The 26,499-nt window shown below is 27.4% G+C and overlaps 1 protein-coding gene and 1 pseudogene across 2 annotated transcripts in view; both read left to right on the plus strand.

The window, feature by feature from the left end:
- The first annotated feature begins 10,451 nt into the window (after nucleotides 1-10,451).
- LOC132942430 (discoidin domain-containing receptor 2-like) overlaps nucleotides 10,452-26,499 on the plus strand; it is a 178,660-nt gene continuing 162,612 nt past the window's right edge. The window contains exon 1 of one of the 2 annotated variants that reach the window (XM_061010787.1): nucleotides 10,452-10,567. The gene's annotated coding sequence lies outside the window, so the exon portion shown is untranslated. Of the gene's footprint in view, nucleotides 10,568-22,073; nucleotides 22,613-26,499 lie in introns of those variants that run through there. The other variant, XM_061010786.1, reaches the window with a different exon arrangement.
- On the plus strand, nucleotides 12,808-19,714 carry LOC132943593 (uncharacterized; annotated as a pseudogene).

Consider the following 26,499-nt stretch of genomic DNA (forward strand, 5'->3'; position numbering starts at 1 on the left):
CAGTCTGTGTATAAAAATAACTAATAATTATGTTTTTTAGCTATCAACTCCTGTAATAATTGAATTATCTATTGTAAAGTAAAATACGTAAATGTTTATGTGTATTTATGAGCTTTAATTAATCACTCAATTCACGGTGATAAATTGAAACTTGGTTATAATTAGTTTCTCTTCAAATATATATTAAATTAAAGTTAATCAACAAACACAGACTTGTTAGTTGTTATGTTGTAGAAAAACAAACAGATATTCAGTAGATGAACTGAACTTTTAATTATTCTACTTAGTACTTTATAGTAGTTGTTTTGTAAGTTAATATCTTTAATAATTTTCTAGGACTATAAACTTAAAAATTAAATTTTATGAATTAAGAAATATAACAAAAAGTTATTAAAAGTTATTGTCTTTTCAAATTAATCCTTAGTAATAAACTGTTGTATCATAATATTAAATTGATTTTGCTTAAAAATTTTCGATTTTTGACCATTTTATTATTTTTTATCCATTATATTGCAACATACCTACATAAATCTAGTGTTAAAAAATTCTTCCTCTATAATGATATGCCTACTATTATTATATTAAAAATATTGACTTTTAAGTATTGTGCTTTGACGCGAAAAATTGTTGATCACTTGAAAACAATTCACACTACAGATATTAATGTGATACTTTTTAGAAGTATCTAAATATAATGGGATTATCATATACTACTCAATTATGAAACGAATCTAGTCATAATTTATTTTTATTTATTTTTTAGGTGGTTTATTATACCATTACGTCAGATAATTTGATGTAATTATAGATGGATAAGATTTGACTCATAATAATTGAATTGTTCAAAAGTATTCAAATAGTCTATTATTTGTATTATTTGTGATGAGTCTGATTTCGAGGAAGATGATAATATCTACTTTAATTTAGGTAATCTTACTTTATAATAAATCATTTGTATTATTTCAAATCTATTATAATCATATTTATTTGTATATCATGGACTATGGTTAATCATAAGTTACGAAATACAAAGTAACTCATCAAAATGACTGACTGAAAATAATATAATTTGCAATGATTGTATAGTTATAACTTATAATAGTACAGATTTTTCATGAAATTCTTCGTGATTACGAAGTAATATTGAATAAAATCCAAATTGTTATTAAAACTGTGTATTTATAAGTGTAACTTAATTAATAAAAAATATACAAGTAGGTATAATTATTGAAATTATTAATTTGTATTTCCTGCAAGAACAACTATGATTCACCATATTATAATACTATGGAATATGAATAATATATAGAATACATTCATCTTATAGAGAAAGACTGCAAAACATTAAACATATCTGTGTAGTATATTACAATTTCATAACTAAACCAAAACCTTACAAAGAAAAAAAATGTACCACATGGACTAAAATATGTAGGTACTGGAACATATTATTTTGCATAAACATGTTAGTTTTTTTTTTACTGTTCATTTACAGAAGAGTCTATAATTTTTTAGTGTATCAAACCAACTATTATGCTTGGCCAGTAACGTACCTACGTAGGATTAATGTCCTGTGGTTAGATTTTTTTACCTAAAATTAATCATAGACCCGCGGGTGTTTTCACCTCATTCCATTATCTAATTAGCTAAACTAATAAATAATGCTAACATAAAATTCAAAAAAATGTCCAAAATATATATTATATTTACGTATTTCTCTTAATTCTAATATTTTATACTTAATCTTGAAAAAATAACATGTTTAAAATTTGTTAATAATATATTATAACATGTTTATAATCATCATACAATAAATCAAAAAATAATTAAAAGTGTTGTTTAATCTGCGACGTGGGTAAGTGTATGATTTGATTATAACTATAAATTAAAATCATAAAGCTATCATTATAACGTCGAATTGGGTAAACGTAAACTATAATAGTTTACGTTTAGTAGGTATAATAATAACTGATTTATTAATTCGTCGTGTTTAGGCAGTGTCTTGATTTAAGCAGACAAAAGTAAAATGTTTGTCTATAGATCTGAGTATTATATTAAGTTCAGTAAACGCATATTATAAAAACATTTAGTTTAATTAAAATAAAATGTGAACACTTTTCGTGAAAACTATATAGTTTTTGAAATAATATTTATTTTTATCATTGTGTGATTTTACTTTTTACCTATTTACATATAAATATGAGTTTTGGAAAAGAATTAAACTTGTTTAACACACAACATATAGGAGCATATAATATGAATATTGGAGACATAATTATATTTTTATAATTAATTTTATAAATAATAAATAATATTGTGTTTACATTGGAAGCAACAAACTGTAAAATTACTTTTGACATGAGTCACAAAGTTTCACCACCTTGAAACAATTTGTAAGTTGTTCTTTATTTTTGAGTTAAATGATCGATATCTTTCTTCAGACTTCATTAGGCTAGTAGGTTTGATTTACGATCCACTTCTCCCAAAACTTACAAAACCAATAGAAAAACTTTTAGGATCTAAGTACATTATCGTATTTTCATTACTTATTTGATCTGTAACATTTCACATTTTACCCATCTGTTATTTACTTTATAGTTTTAAATTTAATTGTGTTGTGTATTACGTATAACGCTATGGAATATTTATTAAATTTTTAATTTATTAAAGTTAAAATGTTGATTTTCTTTTTAATATATTATAATACTGATTAAATAGCATAGACCAATGACTGTAAATTATGATTTTTTCACTATAACATATATATAGGAACAATTATTGTTCATTCTAACGATTATAATTTCACTAAATTTGTTTATTTGAAATAATAATACTATTGATTGATAATAATATTATTAATTCCATGAAAAACCAGTAACATAAATTGTTTGAATATATATAAAAAAATCGATTGCCAAGTCAGACTGATATCACATCCAAGCGGTATAATAATTTTATCCAGAAAAATGTCGGTATGAACAGTAGCACAAAAAATCATTTTCATTTTCATTTAGTGAGATAGATCTCCGAAACTGGAGAGCGGATTTTGTTGTTTGGGGTCTTGATAGATTCACATCGGCTAGGAGAAAAGCAGTGAAGATTTTCAGAACTTAACCTTTAATAGTTAATTCACTACAGAAACTTAAAAAAAAAATTAAAACATATTTTATTGGGCGTTTTTTGATGTTTTTTAGCTTTTAAAACATGTAGTGAATTAACGGTTGAAGATAAAGTTCTGAAAATCTTCACTGCACTTCTCCTATCTAATGTGAATCTAACCAAACAACTTAATCCGTTCTCCAGTTTTGGAAATCGACCTCACTAAATAACTCTTTTTTTTTCTGTGAAAAATTTAATAATTTTTTTTTTAAATTTTTAATTCCACATTTTGTATTTACTTGATGATCCCATTTTAATGAGTTATCAACCAACTTTCTAGCTATCATAGTTTAGGAGAAAAGTTAAAAAATAGAAATGTTGGGACTGTTCACGCCGACGGAATTTATGGATTCAAATCGTTATACCTACCACTTGGGTGTGATATCAAATCCCTCTCATTAATATTAGATTCTGAGCGAAACGATGAATGTATTGATTTTACAATGATGTGTGAATTTTAGATTCTGAGTGAAGCGATGAATGTATTGATTTTACAATGATGTGTGTTTTTTAATTTTTTTTGTGTCTGTCATTACCTTTTAGGATAGTAAAAGTGCTTGGATTTTCTCAACAGTAACTTTTCTGATAGGAAAGTGAATCTAGTTGGTACTTTGTATTTGTCTCTCAGTAGTTTTCAAACGTGACGTGAAAAACAAAAGAAAAATTAAGGAAAAACGGGAATTTTTGCGCAAAATCTGTTTTTGAAAAAATCGATTTTGATTTTTGGTGCAATTCTAAAACAAATGACTGTAGGTGCATGAAATGTTGACTGAATGTTTATATTAGCATTTTCTATACACGAAAAAATTTTGACTTATTTTGAGCTGTTTACGGACATTTTCAGTTTCTATAAATTTTAGTTTTTTTTTCTATAAATATCAATTAAATTTTATCTGTTGGGTAAAAAAAGCTTGAAAATTTAATAGAAGGCTCCTAGGTTATTGTTTCAAATGCAGATGAAAAAAATTAAAAATCCTTAGTCACAGTTTTTATTTATAAGCATTTTAACTTAAAATCTTAACAAAATACGGAAAAATCACGAAAATTAGCAAATTATTTTGAGTTGAGAATTTATGAAAATTTTTCTTTTTAAATCTAAGATTTGAAAATGTAATACAAGATTATCCATAAATTTGTCTACCTTTATCAAAAAAAAAATGTTTACAAGAAAGTCAAATTAAATTTTTATGAGCGTTTGAAATTCACGTTTTTACAACATTTGATATTCACTCGATTTTTCGTGTAATGATTTTCTTATTTTGTTGTAATCAAAAAACGTATGATTGTAGATACTTGAAAATTTCACTGGATGTTTATGTTGGCATTTTCTATACACGATAAAATGTTGAAAATAATTTGACTCTTTTTGAGCTGTTTACGGACATTGTCAGTTTTAAATTGTTTTAGTTTTTTTTTCTATAAATATCAATAAAATTTTATTTGTTCGGTAAAAAAGCATGAAAATTTAATATAAGGCTTCTGATATATCGTTCTAATAGACGTTGAAAAATATTAAAAATACATAGCCACAATTTTTTTTTTATAAGCATTTAAAGTTCAAATTTTGACAACATTTATAAAATTTCAAATTTAATAATTATTTTGTAGTTAAAAATTTATAAAATGTTTAACTTTTGTAGCTAAGGATTGAAAATTGAAAACAAGGCTCCACGTAAATAGGTTATTTATAAATTACTTTATTCACAATAATATCATCAAATATACTTGGTAATATCATAGGCTGACTGACCGTTTTTTCGCACAGAATCGTTTTTCTTATACAATGCTATTATATCATTGAATTCAAATTTAACACCATCCATTACAGTGACCCACTTGTAATCTACTGTACAGCAGAGCGATATCCACATACCCACCTTTTTTATATTAAAGCTTGATTAAAAATCAAGAAAGTAAAAATGTTTACTTTTGACGCGTCTATGCAGAAAATATGAGTAAATAGTTAGGTACCTATCGCATGCGCATCACAACAGACGCCACCCTTCGGGGGGATAGATTATAGAAAACGTGTTCGGCAATAAATAATGCATACGGTGTGTTATTTCACTTCCGTTTTTATATTTTTATTTCTTTGAATATAGTTTATTCTAAACGTGTATTATACATTCACACGAATACGACACTTTTATGGTATACCGTATGGTTCAAAGTGACAATAATAGTGCACTTACCTATGAGTTCAATTTGACGACGTGCATTATAGATTGCAAACATATGGGTAGATATCTATATTGTACTAAAGAAGTATGCAATATGCATATCATTGAATATGTATATAATATGTATGTGTGCACTGTAAGCATAATACTCGGTGTTCACAACAACATACTATTTTCTGTAATGTTTCAACGTGTATATTGTTCACCTTCCTATTATGTCCATTATTATGATACTTACGTATATATTATATAGTACATGTTAACATTATAGCCATCTCATCGATTCATCGTTGTATATATAAATTTAATGTACATTAATGCATGTTACATATTTAATTAGATACATATTTGTATTATTAAATGTGTTAAAAACACGCGTACTTCTATAAACTACAGCACCCATTGTCTATTACCGAACCACCTCTATTTAATTGTCATCATAAAGGACTAAATTAATAATAGGTACCTACCCCACAACCATATTATGTGTTGTTGTAAATAACTTCGGAAGACATTCCAATTTTATCTCATTGGATTTATTTTAATATTGAACAACGATAGTTTTATTGGGTTAGAAAGTCTCAAGAGACTAAAAGTTTTGACCGAACGAGCTTATGTTGTTTTTACCTTTATTAGCTGTTGTTGCTATTTGGTCCGAAGAAAAGTAAAGGTTATTTTCTTATCTTGATTTAAAAAGAAAAATATTACAAGTTTAAATTCAATTCCTTTATGGAGTTTGTTTTCATGTTCCACTTTAACCTTCATCTGACCACATTATAACGACTTTTATATTTTTTATTTATTTTTGAAACATATTATTGCACGGGACACGCAACATAATCATTTTATTATAATTTAGAAATTATAATACCTACAATGATTAGTATGGATACATTTTCGTATAAAACTCAAAAGTAGGTATACATAGTAAATTTTTTTGGATACATATTGTTATTACTATGGTTTATAATGCAATGAGTTTATTGCTTTCATATATCTAAACGTAAATTATTTGTATGTAAAACCTAAGTATAGGTATTACAATTCACAACGCTGAACGACTTACTCGTCTTTCTCTGAGGAGAGGAAACAATGGCGAGCGCCTCTATTTGATTATTTGTGTTTGTTTGCATGCAATTTTTTTTTTATATTTGCGGAATTCGTATAATATAATATGTTAGTATTTATTTGATGGAAATATTTATTGCATAATGTATGTTTTTTTTTTACTTTTAATATGAAATATTAAATCCACATAACAATAAGCTGAACGATAAGCATACCTACACGATATTGGAGGAAAGGAAACATAGCATTAGTTACTTGAAGAAAAAGCCGCCCCTAACCGACGATAAGATTTTAACGTTTTGGTAAGATGATTTCTTAAGAAATTAAAGTCATGGGCAGATGATAATGAAGCGCATTTTTGTTTTGTTTTCCAAATGAAAGTCCATGTGAGAGTGCTTAAATATTATATTTTGTATACCTACGTCCCACGCAGTTTGATTTTTTTTTAAATATTTATTATTGATCATAGCTCCAGATTAGGAGACCGTGTGTACATATTATAGGATTTATTAGAAGTTTGTATAGCGTTAGATTTGTATTTTAGAATGTTTTTTAGCTAGGTTACCAAAATCTAACAAAAATAACAACAATAAATTGCAACCTTCCATTGTAAATTATGCAATATAATATGTTTGTTGGTTCGTAAATAGAAATTCAAACACTGCATTATTGCTATTTCTGAATTACTTTTCATTTCTCACTTATTATCCACTATTATAGTACACTCGATTCCTATTCACTTTGTCGATGAAGTGACGGGACTACAGTGGAAGTTTGTCAGGGTGCTCGACGCGCGACCCCAAATACCATTATCGGTATTATATAATAATTGCATAATATGATATGAATGAAAGGAAAAATGGCCGCGACAATGGTCGTGTTATTGTAATGACGTGTAACAGTTATTATTATTTTGGTTATTATCGTTTTGTTTGTACGCAAAAGGGTCGTTTCGCGTGTCTGTATGCCCCACAAGGGTTGGGCTAGAAAGCAGCATTGGACATTGACAGTGGTGGTGGTGGAAATAATTATATTGAAATCGTCACACGCGCAACGGAAAATGTTCGCTCTTTACAATAAATAACGTAATTAACGTCGACGAGTTTGTGTGTTCACATCTCCCCCACGGTGATCGGCGATATAGTATATATCTTATTGTATTATAAACGGTGTTATTGATTTACGTTGTATTTTTAATCTCGCCGAATATTTACACGTGTAAACAAGCCCCCCCGCAAACGCGTGTGCGATATGTTTTCAAAATGTGAACTCATTGGGATGGTACTTTTTTCCCGTCGAACACAAAATCGTTTTCCTCGTCTCGTTTTTATCGCGATACACCTGCATATTAAATATTCACTGCTCCCCTGGCTTATATATTATTTACAAACAATTTTATAGCTCCCGAATAGTAATGGACGTGAAGTTTGTGGAGTAAGAAAAAAAAATTTAGGGCATTTGGGAGCAATAAAAATATCGAAAAGCATAGGAGTATATAAATATATATACAATATACATAGTTCGTGGAGGGTAGATGCGTTGGGCAAGTGCCATGTTATTGCAGTAAAGTCTTCAGGATATCTATAGGTAGTAACTACTTGTAGATAAAAAAAAAAAATAGCTATTGCATTTCTCCTGCAATACCAATTAATGACTTTTTTTTAATGCCGTTATTTCTCGTTACATAAAGTGAATTTTTAAAATTTCACGGTGCGATAAATGTTTTAGTCTTAAAGGTTTAAATAAGTTAAGGTTCTTTTTTTAAACTCAATGTATACATAATATACAAAGTAACTTTTTATAGTATCAGTGAAAATGCATCTTGAATAATATTCATATATTTTACTATTTTTTTTTTTTTATAATAATCCTACTTACGACGAAGCTATTATCATATCAACTAAAATAGTAAGTAGGTAGGTATTAAATTTCAAATGACAATCAACTATACAATTGGGAAAGTCCCTCATAAAATTATTGTAATGTTTAGGTTAAATTTGAATTCTTTTAATGATAAATAACTATTGTATATATACGAAAAACGATTCTAAACGTAGACCGTCAGCTAGCTTATTTTATTCTAAGGGTATTTTATTATATTCAATTTATATTGCTATTAGTAAATCATTATCCCGTTGGTACCTAAATATAATGAAGGTTTTTCCCAAAAACACATCGTATATTTATTATATAATAAAAAATAAATATTATTATTTCAAATAAGCTACTAAACATATAGCTAGTTACTGAGCTGTTATTTACTTATAAGTCAAAACTGACGTAACGTTGTCCGTTAAACAGTGTTAAGTTTCGTGGTACAAATATATATAGATTGAAATGAATCACCGTATTTTTAAAAATCACTGTGTGTAGGTAATAAATAATAATATGCGAAGTGTCGAAAAATGTCCTGGCCATACGAATAATATTTTTTGAGTTATAACAAAATAACTAAAATCGTTATTTTTCATTTATACATCCAATTTCATAATGTCTATACAAACAAAATTACATACATTTATTTTTGAGATTATTAAGTTTCGGCATTAAAAACTTATGAAAAACTTTGCACTGAATGTTCATTGTTCATGAATAATAGCTATTATAGTTGAACATTTTATACATTTTTAACTACAAATAATATCTAATTTTGAGTGATTTTGTTTAAAAGAATTATGTTTATGTATATCTGATATTTTCAATTGTGTTATTTACAATTTATGAAGAATTTGTACAAATTTTTCAAATGTTTTTCTTTAATCTTTCATAAAATAAAATGTTAAAACGCACTGTTCTTGTGCTATAAGTATTCAATCAAATTTTTTGTTAGTTTAGGTTATGTTAGTCTAGCTTCGCTTAGCATATTAATAAAAGAAAATGAATAAATATTATGAACAGACTAAGCTTATAGTTTGAATTGAAATTATGTCGAATTAATTTGTTTATGTCCAATATACATTATCTACAACACTAACAATTTGTTGGTGTTTTCGAGTATTTATCACTTATTTTAATAGGGCCATAAAATGGCTGTAGATAAAAAAAAAAACTATGAGCAATTCAAAGTGACACAACTATAAAATACTTTATCTTTAAAGCAATTAATTACTAAACATGAAAAAGTAAAATTTAACATGATTAAAATTAATGAAAGTATCAAACTATATTATGTCACTATAATAACTAATTCAGGGTGATATTGGTAGGTATATAAAATATTTTATTATATTATTATTTGTAAGGATGCTCAAAATAACATTTTTATCTGATAAATTATTAATAATGTATAGGTAATCACTCTATAGTCTGTAGTTTTACTTAGAAATTTAAAACATAGAATTGAAATCGATTGAGTTGATTTTATATTTTTAATTTTACAAATCTATACAATTTCTATAGCTCTAATAGAAAAAAAACTTAAAAACTATGTTCATATAATTATAATCGATTGAGAAATTTATTACTGTTTTGTACTTTTGCTACTTTATTATATAATGTCTAAAAATGACTATAAAGTGAAATATTTTTAAATGTTTATTGTTTCTTAAACATTTAGTACTATAATAAATTGTATATTTAATATATTGATATATTTTAATTGATCATACCCCATAGGTATAAGATAATAATTAGTAAAGGTATTTAAAAATAAAGTATATACAGGTGCACTGCGTATAATACATAATATGTAGTTATAAGGATTCCACCATATACAAAATTGTTTGTATTTTTTTTAAATATTTGAAATAACCACCACCACTCCCACCAAATTATAAAACAAGTTTATGTTTACGCTTGAGTTGATATTATATTATAGGTCATAATATATTATTAACATATAACATAATTAATTTTTATATACTAATTATTATAATTGATATTAAATAATTTTAACTATGTATATTAAAAACATATACGTGTACCTACTAAAATATAAAATGTTGTTATCAAATGACCTATGAATGAAAACATAATTGGAAACATATTTAGTTTAGAAATTGGTTCTGTGTATCTATAGTTATAAAATCGTAAAAAAGGTTTTCATTATACATTATTCAGTATCCATGAATTTTTTGACTGAGTTCGTTTTTATTTTAGTGCATCATTCTAAAATGTAGAGGAATATTTATTATACATTTGAAATAAACATCATTACAAAGGTAAGAGTTATATTTTAATTATTGATATTAGTACAATAATAATCGTTGTAAGAGCGTAAGTACCTATTTAGATGTTATATTGACAACTTTTTTTAATTATAAGCATAAACAATCCCGTTGGTTAAAGATAAAAAGAAGTTAAAACACAAATACCAAATTATTTGCGTTGTAACTTTTTAAGATGAGAAATACATTGTGAGCGTATTATATCAATATTAATATTATCAATTAATATTATATTCTAGGAATTCATTCGCAATACTATTATTTAAATAATATATTAAATAGCCTATGCATTGTGCATACTATTTATGTAGTATATAATATAAATACAATATACAATATATTTAATATTTATGAAATGTCAGTACATTGATTAATGATTTAACGAATTTACAATTATTAAACAATCAAATAATTATTATGTATTATACATTACTATGAATAAATAATCGTAATTTGTAGTCATTTCTTATTAAACGTCAAAAATACAATTGATTTACCTGACCTATCTATTATTTAAATTTCGAAAGCAATTTTACTTGCATTTATATTTTACTAGATTCAACTCTACAGGCTATAACTAGACGTAATAAAGCTGGATGCTTACGTAAGAAATTCTATTTCTTTAAACATAATAAGTATCTGTACTATTGAATATTTAATATTTTAGTTTATCTTTTATACAATACAGGTAGGTCATAATCAAATATTATTTTTTTTTTAGCTTTTAAAAAAATGACTTACTTTATTATTCATGAAGATAATTTATAATTGTTGATAATGTAAAAATAAAATTATGTTTACGTTCAATCGGTATGATAATCGATATAACACTAAGGTATTTTGTTTGGTCAGACTAGATTAATTCGTTTTACAGAATATAAAATTCCGTATAATATTATAAGCACATCGAGCCTGGTCTTGGATTACAAAGAGGATTAAAGCAAACAAAAACAACAACAATAATAATAGTTATAATCTTGCAAATATTATTATAAAGTTTTAATCGAAAATCCATCCTTTGTTTATTTTTAATTAAATACCTAATAAGTATTTTGGCGGTTACGGTCTGTTTGTTATCAACAGTCGTTGGTCGTCCAAACGTGTTTGATAAATTGAATAGGGTGTGCGCTATAATTTGAATACGTCCGCGTCTCAACATTGCCGTTACCCTATAACGGTCTGACTGAAATATTAAACGCCAGTAAAAACTAATAACAATTCGTGTGTTCTCCCAAACAATCGTAACTATGTAATATTTAAAAGTTAGTAATACTCATCACTGTCTAGTTAGCACCGACTAAGATAGAGAGGACTGGAAACGATGTGATGGGACGGTGACGGGGTACGCAATTTCCTCGGTAACTTCTGCCCTTCCCTGCCCAAATTGGTACATGGCCCAAATCACGCTATCTGCATCAGTAGTAGCTCAGACTTTCTTTATCACACTCACATGTTAATTTGTTATATCCCTATAACAATTTTTGTGCATCACGTGGTTCAATATACCCCCATCGTGACACTGAACTGAATGTCAATGCATTATATCGTATAGAAAAATTGACGTAACCTCAGTTTGACCGAAATTCCTCGTATTATCCTTAATAGTATAAGTTAATGGATACACGTAATCAGGTCAATACTATAACGATTTTAAAAGCACCACCAGGATTTATGATATTCTTAAGGATTCTAGAAAGCGCTTGGTCGAGTGCTTAACTGATTGACATTTGAAACATGTCTAGTGTTGTAGGTACGTACAATAATATTATAAAAGAATTGTAACTATATTTTCGATTCAACGAAAACCTAACGGTAATCAAATAAGAATCAGTTTGTATTACACAAATGTCGTCGGTCCATTCTCAGGATAACATATCACGATTCATCGTATTTCGCATGAATCGAAATTCTCGTATGACCTTTTTCGCCAATTGTATTTTCACCAAAAGACCATCAATCCGATAAAAAATATTTATTCTGAAAGCCTTTTCCTCGACGGTTATTGTTTCTGAAATGAAAAAAATTCAAATAAAATTCACACTAAGTGTAAATACATAGAGTAAACGAATGTAACACTATTTACTCCACAGCTAAGGTTGTTTGTCAGTTAGCTGTCAGTTGGAATTTGTTTATTTATTTTATTTCATTATCATGGCTGAATTTTTAATGTTCGCTGGGACAAAACCTTGGTAGTTTATTTATACGTGGTCTAAATTACTAGTCAATGCCATAACATGGGAGTCCCCAACATAACGTCAAAAAAAATGCTAAGTGATAATAAATTATTACTGCGTTTAATATTTATGAAAATAAAGATTATTTCGTATGGATTGTTGGACGATCACGACCATGTTCCTAACCTGAGTATGAGGTAGATATCATCAAATATTTGTTAAATTGGTAGGCTGAGTACCAGCCATAGCGAAAACCTGCTCAAATATTACTTGTTAATAGAACTTGATGCAAGCAGCGTGGTGTTCATTACATAGCTGCTGCTGTGTGATTTATGTACGCACAATGCACTGTTTTTGCAAAACTGTTCAGTATACCACTGACCTTATAGCAGTACAATATTATTTTGACAAGTACAGGACGCTTGTGCACCGACTAACATCACGACTGATATGAACCTACGAAGAAGTTTTTCCAAAACCACCTCTCAATTGTTAGGTACTTTTTAATCTTGACCAGTGAGTTTGTCGATAAATCCAGTCTGCCGGACTTCAAGCAGCATACAACGATCTGATGATTGTTTATTGAAAATCTATATTCATATGATGATATCATTGGCATTCGTGCCTTTGACGACAGGTCCATGGAATTTTCTTGCTTTTGGAGAATGATGCACCTCAAGATCTTCTGACAATTTTTGGTAATTTTGAAAAGTATTATGTTTTTGGGGTGCCAGCTCGAGATACTTTCACGTTACCAGTAATTTAAAATCCGCACAAAATAGTTCTTATTGGTTTGCATAAGACTAATAATGTGAGCGAGAGGTGGCTTAATTGCTTTCAGTTCAATATTAGTAAGCATCAACCTGACTTTTACTTTGCTCTTACTGGATTCCAAAAGGTGCAAGCTGGTGCAGAGATAATGATCGCAGAACTGAGTCTAGGACAAAATGTATGAGCTCAGCCAAAAAGTAAATGGCAGGATTTTCAAAGGACGATTATGTCCATTGCTACTCATTTTGACATTTACCAGGAGTTTGAATTTCTGAGTATAGTATTGTTTTGTAAATTTACAATGAATATTTTTTACTTAATTGAAATTTATTTTAATTTTTATTTTAACACTTTTGAAAAAGTGTTTTGAGTTTATTGACATTCGGAAACAGGGCCGTTCGGAAATTTCAATTTTGAAAAAGGATCTTTCATGGATATTGATTCAGTAAAAAAATGGGGGGGAGTACCATTTATTACTAAACTTAGCTGGATAGTTGTTATTTCGATATTATTATAATCATAAGGCAAATATATTCCAATGCATTCTTATCGTAAAATTATAATCAAAATACCTATATTCACATGGTGTTGTAGAATGTAGATGGACTACTAAGTTAATTTTTCTGATAGGTATTATTGTTCGTAGTATTAGCGTGTTGTGGATTTTTTTTGTTAATTCACAAATCACGATAAGATAATTATTTATTTATTAATTTCAAGGAAACAGTAATTTATTTTCTAATGCTATATTATATTACATGAATATATGCGCATCTTTTCAATGAAAACAATACGCATACATATATCTATTATATATTTTTAACGTTGACATTTCAATGGTGGATATTGTTTTGTATATGTAATGTAAAACTTTATTGTATGTGTAATAATTATATGGTATTGTACTGCATGCGGTTGCGGTAGGTAGGTACTATAATTATTTCTATATGTTTAAAAAGTCTAAATAATAATATTGAAAAATAATGATAACGCACGTGGTAGTATTGTAAAATATACGTTACACAGTGGATAAGTAAGATCGTGTAGTATGAAAATTCACCGTTAATATATTTAAAACGCTATTCGTGTAGCATTTTGCTTGTAAAATAAATCACAATATTATCAGATATACCATTTCTGAAAAATATAATATGTGTATGGTATGTAGAAGGTATTGAGTGTGTGAGGAAAAAGAAAAGTAAATATGTCTGGATTACAAGATTATAGTACATAACGTATTATGTGTGTCGTGTATTATGGACTTTTTAAACAGAGGAGCGTTAGGAACTTTTTGAGTTCACCGAGATAGTAGGGACGTTTTCACGTTAAAAAACGATCAACCTGTTTAATAATAACACACGTGTAAAAATATCACAACCAACGATATTATAATAATCTAGGGTAGTGTTGAAACTATATAGGTAGGTACCTTGTTTGTTCGTACGTTTTTTTTTTTATCTCGTCGAAACAATATTTAAAAAATATATACATACGCGTTAAGGGAAACACGGGATTTACCAAGCGGAAGTGTTCATTTTTTGGGATCACTGGCGGAAATTGATAAAATATATTATTTTAAACAACGGGATTTCAACTCACAGTGTTGAGAACGACGGCCGTTGTGACCGTTCCCGTCCAGGATCAAAAGGCTCTAACACGAGTGTCAACTTAATCCAACGAACTTTTACCCGTCAGTATTATGACCAGTTTATATATATATTAAATACCATGCACGAAAGGTATAATATTGTGACTGCTATACTCATTGAGACGCTGCGCTGCATTCGGGAAGGAGGCTAATCCGATGTGACGTTTTCTAACCCATTTGTGGATAATATAATTTAATAACAGCCGTCATGATATCGTTCTTATACTCTTGACGCGGTTAAACGGAAAACATAATATGTACGACGTGCGTGTATCATCTCACGAGCATTGTTTCACACAAACAATAATCGAATGTCGACAAATACGTTATCCGATTTCGTGGGTTCGTATTACGGACGGAGTACCTATACAATTGTGCACTATGTTTACTTGTGTGAGTGACACATTCGAGTTTTAAATATTGTGTTTATACAAAGTCACCTTTCACCGCACGTCGTGGACGATAGACGTATGGGTAGCTGCGTATTAATTTCCTCCGAGTTACATATTATTATTAAAATTATACCGAGACAATTACTTCGGGCGACAGTTACCAGTTCGAATATTATAGGGTCTGTCCGGAGGTCATATTGTGTTCGAATGCAAACTGACCGAATGGTCATATTATTATGTTAGAAATGTTTTGTGTACGAGAGATCGAGTGTTCAAAATATAAAAATATTAAAAAAATATTTGTATTTTTGTCAACCTTAAGAACCTCAACATTAGGATTTAACGAATTTAAACTTAAATAAAAAAATATTAAACATTTTGTCATTCATAAAAGTTATACCTACATTACAGATTTAAATGGTGGGTGATTGGCACGTAAATATTTTAATTTATTGTAATTTTCGTTTAAAAGAACAATATATTATGCATGAATTGATTTCAATCTTGAATTTGATTCTATAATTTATTTTCTTCGTTTTTTTCGTTCATTGTCCACAAACTAATATCTCTATTGTCACTTCAGTTTCATTTTGATACTTTCGCAATATTTTTGTATGAATATTTATGCAAACAAAAACAAATACAATTAGAAAAATGCATGCATTTATGCATTCTACTTATCTTTCTGTTTTTATCGTATTTGTTATTCTATGCAAATCTCGGATTAATCGTTCTGACACTGACCACATTTCTGGAGGGAAGATTGGTGGGTTGTAATTATTGTCTCGTCTAGGTTTTCCTCTCGTTAGTATCTCCAAAAAGTGTTTTTTAAAATAATCAGTATTTCTTGAACCTAACCAAGAGATTACAATAAAATAATCCATATCTAACAATATATATTTAATTTTTCTTTAATATTTTTTATTTATATAATATATACGTTAAACAATATACCTATTATATATATATATATATATATACATTACTAACAGGGAAAAATGCCATAGCTGGTAAATGTATGGAAAGTAAATTAAATTCTAGATACTGCTAAAAAAAAATTAGAAAGAAAAAGACATTTTTTCTTGCTGAAAGCCCAATTTCTTGAATTGTTTGATGAATGTTTTGAGAAAATTGTAAATAAACTTGTTGAATGAATTTAAAATGGAAAAATGTTATCTATAGATTTAATAGCCACCTTTTAAAAAATGGTCACAACTTCTAAATTTGCATTCGTTGTTACATTTATATTATTTTGTGTACAGTATACTTATTAATAATTGATGAAAACATTTGCGTATTCTTGATTTTTCCCGGTCATCAAGGCAAATACTAGAGGGATGAATATTTAATCTGTACTTGATAAAAGAGTTTTGGACATACTTTAAACTAGCAGTTGGATTTAATATGTAAGATCGTACAATTCTTAATTGTTGAAAAAGTAAAATATATTTTGTTTTTTTTTTACCAAAAATGTATCCCCCATAGTGTATTACACATCCCATACAGTATTTGGGAAATGATAATATTTTGTGAATATTTTAAAGTGCTTGAATATTGAATATTTGACTAAAAATATTTTATAAATATTATCATCTCATGATAACAAAATATTGTACTATATGATTGCATAAAAATATACATATTAGTATTTTAGTTATATTTTTAAGTTTCCGTAAAAATGTTTTTTATAAAATATGAACATCTTAGCCATAAATATAATTTAAATATTTCCTAATTAATTACGCAACTTTTTTAAATTATTGACAACTATATTATATTCTAAAATAGGTTTTCTTTGCTTACCGAACTAGATACTGTTTTGAAGTGAATTGATGTTGGTAAATCGGAATTACGTGCGATAATTTTTATTTTTTATTTAACTTTTTGACCTCAACTACAAATACAGGATCAGAACCATGATAATGTCCAGCTATTGAGCAGTGTTCTTTAATGATATGTTTTCCATCATGAGACTTGATTGTTTTCATTTTAGCACCACACATATATTGACACATTTTTCGAATAGGTTTTTTAATTAGGTAGGTATCTATACATTTTTATTTTTATACATACTACGAAAATATTTAAGCTTAAAATAATACCTTGATTAATTATTAGGTATAATTTGAATACTTTCAACACTCGTATTAAATTAATTTGTTTAATTTTCTAAATTTTTAGAACACAATATCAAATAAACTGAAATAACTATGCAAGGATACTATTTGGTCTCTGTTTAAAATATTTTTTTTACAACGTTCATTAAATTATTTTGAAAAAATTTGTTGTTGAGTGATAATTTTTGGTGCCATAATAGTACTTTTACTAGGTTTGTCATTTTGAAACTAAAAAATTGAATATATACACCTTTAACTTTTAAGATAGTAATCTTTCAATTATATTTATGAGGAAAATTCGTTATGTTTTATAAAAAACAATATAAATAACCCCTGTACGGCTACACACAAAAATACTAAATAACAGCAATGAATCTAAAAAATATCGCCAAGGTTGGGTTGGAGGTAAATATAATACATACTTACGTTTACATATAACGAGTGTTTAGTGTTTGCAAACTCAAATTATCATCAAATTCAAATGGTCCACTGAAAACATTTATGACGGTAGTTTAACTGAAACGATCCCAACATTTACATTTCTTATCTTTGTTTTTCACACGCTTAGCAGAGCAAAACGATATCTCGTGTAAGTACATAATACTATAACAGTTAACTTTATGTTAACGTTTATGCTGATTAAACAATTTTTAAATATAAAGAGAAAAATGTATTCCAATATTGATGGTGAGTACCTATCATATTTTTACAAATGGCTCTTAACGATAAATCAAAAGTAAATTCTAGTCTTCATTTTTAAAGTTTGAAAATAAATTAATATTAAATAGGTATTTATATTTGAAAAATGAAAGTATGAAATTAATAAGATTTGATTTGAATGATATGATCAATCTGATATTTGTTTAAAACATATTATAGAGTAAGGATAATATTATAAGTAGGTACAACCAAAATTATAAAATGTACTTTAGGAGAACTTATTGTAATTATTAATGAGATATAATTTAATAGTATGACATTTTAAATTAATCACTTAAACATACATTTAAATACAATTTGCTTAAATACATAACATGTAACCAGATTATTAGAGTACAGACTCATAATATGTTACTAAAATTTTTAAATAACATAATAATTTCATTGGTAATTCATAATCTTTATTGTAAGTATGTAAAAGTCTGGAAATTACATTGATATTTTTTAAATAACTGAATATTTATGCTCAATCTAAACCAGGTTATTGAGTATACTGTATACATTATCTGATACTCCCCCACATTGAATCGTTAAAAAAAATGTTGGGAAATAATATTATTTTACTGTAAGTTATAATTGTATTGTAAGGTTTTCTAAACGAACTCTGTCGATTAATTTGTATGAATTATATTTATTTCGTATAAATGTCCAATGAGGGTTTCTTCGTTATCTATAATATAAGTATGTAATGCAATTACATAAATTCAACGCGTTGGACCTGTCTTCGTCTTCTAGTAAATCAAAGTTTAATTAATTCTCTACGAATTGTATACTTTGGGACTTTTCCATAATATAATATTTAAATAACTTTATAAAAATGGTATTATTAATTATAAATTATCCTCGAAAAAATTATATAGAAACCATAAATTGTTAATACATATTTATTACGTAGGTACTGTGATATTAACACATATATTTGTTTAAGTAGCCTATAAACGTAGGGAATCTGAAAAGTTAAAATGTTAATCTCTTTTGACTTTGGTCCTGGCAAGAAATTAATCGTTGGTAATTATAAATGATTGAAATCCAAAGATGTTTCCGGGAACTGTTTGTCGGTTCAATAAATGTATTCACGGGGTGTCAAATGGGTAACTTCCGGGGTCGTACCTACGTTTTATGTTATCAGTATAATGATAATGTGCAATATTGACTGTAATACCTTTGATAACGTTTCTACGTAGTTTAGAACGAAAGAACGGAATAACGGATATTCTCATTTGGTCCACGAATCCCACCGGGATAGTCCATTATCTATTTCCGCGTGCATTTCGGTTGTGTTGTTAATACTATTAAAACCTAAATGGATTATGATGTAATACTGTAATGTTGTTTAATAGTGTATTTGTATTTCATTTATAATCAAAACATTATGGCAAGCTCATTCTTATAATAATTTATTTATTTAATATAAAATGTTTATTTGTTACAAATTACGCACAATAAACAAATTTAACACAATACTAAATAAGCAACTTTGTAAATTAATATTTTATTGAATATAGTATTAACATTTTTGTTTTTTGGATTTAACATATTATAATATAATATAAACTAAAAATAATGGTAACGTATACATTATATTACATACAATTAGTACTTTAGAACATTCGCAGAATCATTCAATACATGGAATGTTGATGAATTGATGACACTGGGTACATTCATTAAAAAATTGTCTTTAGTGTCTTATGCCAATAAAAACTCTACTCCATTTTCTACTTAGGATTCTTATTTAATTTTTTTCAATTGTTAATTTATATACAATAATACAATAATTCATATTTTCCGTTGAATTTATTTGATAAAGAAAAAATGAGGTTACGTTATAATTTATATTAATCATAATGTATTAAATTTAAAAAGTTATACGTATTAATAGAATTCTTGAGCTACACATTTTGTTTAAACTATCTTCGAGTTATATTGATAGTAAATACACAGAGTAGTTATTATTTTAACAATGCATTTAATATTAGATATTTATTTCGAAAAGTATTTTCTTCTATGAAATGTATCTGTGTGTCGCAATAGTAACACCATGTATAATTTACAGACAAAACAGTTTTAAATGTTATTATTTAAAGTTTATTGAAATGGATTCAGCATAAACGTTGTGAATAACATGAAATTGAATTTATTTTACTAAATTAGAAATTCATATAACAATAGCTCGTTGGTTCGCGATCAACGAAAATGTCTCCTTTATGTCTCGTCGTATACTCTTCGGTTGAACTTTCCTTTCTTTCCAGCGCACTACTCTATTCGACCTTTTAAATTCATACAATTTTCAACCATTCTATATCTTGTATTCGGTGTAAGTATCAACTTGATACTGAACATGTAATTAATTACATAAACTCTTTAATTCTGGAGACTGGTATTTCTATTAAAATTTCTTATCGTACTGTTACACTGATGTACATTTATAATTTTCTATTTGTGTACCTACATATTTGTCTTAGCTTTATTTAAATTGTATTATATAATAAACCATTGTACTATATTGGTAAGAGCTTAAATAAAACGGATTTACAAAAGTTAAAATATAAAATAAAGACTCGTCTTCAACACAAAATTTACAATAATATTAGAATAATTATATATTTTTGTTGAAATCAAAAATGTTATTTCATTATAGTAGGTATACTAATTATTATAAAGTACAAGCTGATTTACGTGTTTGCCATGTTATGTTTTGAGGTTAATTAAACGAGGTACTCCAATATTAATACAATTTAATAGTTAAATGTATAGAGCAGCAACCTGTATTTTTTCCTGAATCATATTGTGTAAACAAATAACAATATAATATGAATGATATATATTTGTTGATTTTTTTTCTACAGACATTTGTAATATTTAAACATAAAATGCCATTATTACTTCAAACACAACAGATAAATAATTAAATATCTTATATCAGGGTAAATATAATATTACTATAACGTATAATATATGTATACATTCTATGCTTAAAATCTGTTCTCGGAACTGAAATAAAGAGATGGCGTGCCACGGGTTGTAGTATGTAACCCTTGCCTCGTATAGTTAAGATTAGACTGCAGTTGAGTATAATATATGAAATATCTACACTCTATAAAAATGAAAACATTCGGAATAAACTCTTTTAAATAAGGGTGTATAAAATCACAACATCATACTATTGAGTGTACCTAAATAAAACAAATCGAGCATCCGATCGTTACCCGACGAATCTTCAAATGATTATTTCTTCATAGTTGTCGGTCTCGATGTTATCGGATCCATGTATACCTATAAAGTATATATTATAATATAGTTCAACATTAAAATATATACACAAATAGACGATAAAAACACGATGTTCACATTTGTCGATTCGTTATAAAAATAACAGACTGTTGACAGGCGATTCGAAAAAAAAAAAACGATAGGCTTAGTAGAGCGTATAACAATATATATACATATAATCGTCTTGGTGAGGGTGCCACTTTTTTTTTTTTTTTTAACAATTCCGATTGACACGGGCCATACGTACGAATTTATATATACACATTACATAAATACAATATATATATATATGTGTATAAGAAACATGGGGTTTTTTCAGTCCGTTTATCCAGACGGACAATGATAGAGGGGTCGTGTGACTTGAGCGCCGCCACTCGGGAGCTAAACAACCCTCCGCGGTATAGTTCGGCCGCGTGAGTCGGTAGCCCGCGCACACGCCGCGAACAGTTACGTACCGCACGCCGTTTCGCGACAACGCATCCGCCAGACGTAACGACCGGGCTTGTCGGAACACGACGTCTCGCACGCGCGAAAATCGTAAAAAAATTATTGTAAAACGGTTTTCGAAAAAAAATTCAAAAAATACCGAACACGCGGTAAGTCTTTTTCTCGGCGCCCGTTTGGGGGAGCTGATCATATTATAAAGGTACGCACCGCCCCACCGCCTTCAGGTGGTGACACAGTTCTCCCTCGACACGATGCCCGTCTCCATAACCCGTCCGGTTTTTTGAGAACGAGAAACGATCGTTTTCGAATTAATTTTTCGCTCGAAATCTCTCCGGGCCGTCGCCCGCGCTTCGGCTGCTACCGGTATAGGAGACCGCGCGCGCCATGGTCGGCTACTACCACCGCGTGTCACGTCCGTAACCGACAGCGACCGTGGACGCAACTCTGCTACGACAGCTATACTACTACCTACCGTATCTACCGTCGTCGCCGTCGAAGTGAGAATAATATTATAATAATATAAATATAATATTAGGTACCATACATAACACTATATATTTAATATTAAGATTTATGGTATATTTTTCGTGCAGTAGCTATTATATGTGTTGTGTGTGTGTGTGTGCGTGTGTGAGTGTGTGTGTTGGACACAGGGTCTTGTCGATCACGGGTTTTCAGTTTCTTGGTTTTTCCGTTCTTCGAGAATTTAGATGTTCATCGCGACGACGATGATGGTGTTCTATTTGATTCGCTTATTTTGGAAAATTATAGATGTATAATAAATTCAGCTATAGCATTATAATGTTCAAGCTCAACAAGTATTGTGACAATATGTACCACACCACTACACTATATAATATTGGAATTAAATTGAAATACATCTAATTTAAACTTGAAATATATGTTTAATATTACATTAGACCTTTAAAACCTTTGTTCTTAAGAACACAATTTTAATAACTGTTATTTTATAAGCTGTGAAACCAATCATATTCAAAATTTTACTTTCGGAACAAAATGTATTACATTATCAATATATTTTGTTTAAATATATAAATGCGTTTCTTCAGATTTGTTTACATAATATTAATTGATATTTTAAATTTAGATAGATTAATTATTATTATTTAATACAAATAATAGAAAAATTTAAATTTAAACAAATTAGCGTTTTATTTATTTTGTGACTTAACTTGTTTTTTACCTCTTAATTATTTTCTCTTTAGTGAAACAAAATGTATTTATTTACTATAATATGTATTTGAATTAACTTAAATATACCAGATAACTATTAAAACTACATTTATAACTTAAATAAAAGTAAAACATTCAATACATTTATTAGAAAATTCAGGAATCTACAAGTTAATCATATAATCTTGATTTTGAACTAATTAAGTACCTACACCACAGTTTTGGATCGGGTATGAATTTATATTATGATTTATAAGGACACTTGTATTAAATTATTAGTTTATGATATTAATTTTGAAATAGTACATTTTATGCATTTCTAGTTTATTTATTAAAATTCAGAAATATCGATAAAATGAACATATTTTATAGTGTTGTTACTTAATGGTATTTTTGTATCGGTTTGATATAATATAATTAATAATTATTGGTAAGTACTTAAGTTGTTGCTATTTGTGTTGATTTAAGTATACTTGTACAATATTGCTGTACTATAATGTCTATAATATTGTTTATTTTCGTGAGTACATAGCTACTATTACATTTCTTATAGGAAACTTACAATATGGTTGAACATTTTGTTCAACTATAATCTAATAAATCATTTTTCTTATATTTTCTAAATGGATTCCTTTTACATGTTTACAATTATTATAATGAGCAGAACATATTATTCTGAATTGTATCTAAATATAATTTACACTATTAGGTCAACGTCAATTTGTTTGACTAACAAGACCAACAACATTAGGTTATGATAAAGGAACAAAGTGTCAACTGCTTAAATGTTTTGATAAATTATATAATAATTAAAAATATATGCAATTGAAAGATATAATAGATATTTTATTTATAACAATTTCTATTCTCAACGAACATACAATTATTCATCAAGAATAAAACTATTAGTATATATTTATACAACTTATGGCTGATATACCTACTACTCGTAATAAATTATCTAAAAAAAAATTAAAACCGAATAGGTATTAATTTATAATATAATATAAAAAGTGCAATAAATTAGTTAATGAAAATATTTTAGGTATTGAATGTTCATGTTTAATAACAAATTGGCAATAATGTATTTACAATAATGTTCTATATCGAGCTTAGTGAAATTAGGTATATAATTTATCCACCTTCAATATATAAACCTTGGTACTTTTATTGAATAGGTAGTCATTTTTAATGATATTATAATTAATATAATTACATAATTTATGAAAAATAAAGCTTTTAATACATACAATTTACTTGTTAACTTGTTAGAATTTTGTATTTTTTTGAATAAAAAGTATTAGGACAACTATTTTTGGAAATAATTTTTTTCTTGTAATAGTGTTCCGAATGTATAAACAATAAACAGGTTTTAAAATTACACTTTGAAAATAATTTATACGATTTTATTCAGAGCATAAACCCTGATTTTAACGATTTGTTCATTTTTAGAATACATTATTTAAATATATTACTAAGTTTAATAAATGCCTGAAATAACAGTAGACTAAAATTACAATGACTTAAATTAGCAATTATATACTAAGCTTTACACCCAAATGCGTTCAGGAATTCAAAACACTCGTTTATTGTTATTTATTAGTATTATCAGTACTCAGATTTTAGTCATTTATCTTGTTTCTTCGAGTTTAGACCGTTTGAAGTCACGAAGACTAATGTATCTGCTACCCAACTGTTTGCTGAAAGTAATCAAATGTCAAACGTGTTTAAAAGTGTTTTTACTTATTATTGGGTTATTAATGAGCTATTGTTCTTATATACTTACATACCCACGTTTCAAATTATTATGTTTATGTAATAATAAAATATAAATTATTTCGTACACTGTTTTCACTGATTTCGCTAGAAGTCTCGAACTTTCAACGAAAACGAAATTATTTTAAAATTAAAATTTGTGTACAGTTCATGGTTTTTTTTTATAATAAGTTTTTTATTTTGTATTTATGTGATTGCATTTGATTGAGTACATAAACATAATATTATTATACGTCTGTTGTACCTATACTTGTACACGCTTTTATATAGACATAGTTATAGGAGAAAAACAAATTTATAAAATTCGCATATTATATTGCGTGTAGGTATTTTATATTTGTTTCGTGAACAGCGGCAATAAGGACTAGGTGGAGAAAAATAACTTATCACCCCCCCCCCCTCCCCTTCCTTCCCTGAAAAGTGTGACAAATATGCCACTAGTTGCGGTTTACCATTATGACATGGATACGGACGAGCACCGAAACTTTATGAGACTGTATCGTAGGTAATAACCAAGTTAATACAACCATATAAAATATCGATTTAACTTTTACACTATACACTTATTTGTATTTTGGATCGTAAAAATATAATACAGTTTACAATAATAATAACGATGATGATGTCACTATTATTGAATTCATTCGTATATACTAACGCTCAAATCATTTTCATATAATATACATTTTCTGATTAGAAATTAAATGTTTGTTATAATATTGTTGATGATACACATTAAGTACAGTTATGTTGTATCCATCTACAACACGCACATTTGCATGATCTTATAAAAGTTTTTGTCAATTATGAGATTGTTTTATAAATGTACAACTTTCATAAAATTTTCAATTAATAAACATAAATAATATGAAATATAATAAAAAAAACATTTTTTAATAAAATCCAAAAGTGTATTACTGTATTATTAAAATAGGTTTGTCTAGCAGGTATGATATAAACATTAAATTAATACCAAGTTATCAGTTTAAATTCATATTTTTCAATAAAAATTGGAAAATGTGATTTCATAGAGGAATTCAGAAATAACTTACTTTAGTTAGCTCATTTTAGGTACCTATATTTTTGAGCAAAATGGGAAGAAATGTTTAATTTGTCTTAAGTATCTAAAAGTTTTTTCGTTAAATAAGATGAAGTGAAGGTTTGTAACAAATTTAGTGCTTATACATCTTGTAATTATCAACATAAATTATATAATGATGGTGATCTTCGTTTAAAAAAGTTTAAATGTTAGAATTTTTATTCATTCAAATTAATAATAGATCGAGTCATGGAGTTTGAATATCTTATTAGTTTTTAGTTTATAGTATAGTATAGTACATGTTAAATTAATATTAATATTTAAAAAACGAACCAAACCAAACCTACAAAATACAATAAGATGTTAATTAATGTG

Source organism: Metopolophium dirhodum, chromosome 4 (genome assembly GCF_019925205.1).
Source record: "Metopolophium dirhodum isolate CAU chromosome 4, ASM1992520v1, whole genome shotgun sequence".
NCBI classification, from domain to species: Eukaryota; Metazoa; Arthropoda; class Insecta; order Hemiptera; family Aphididae; genus Metopolophium; species Metopolophium dirhodum.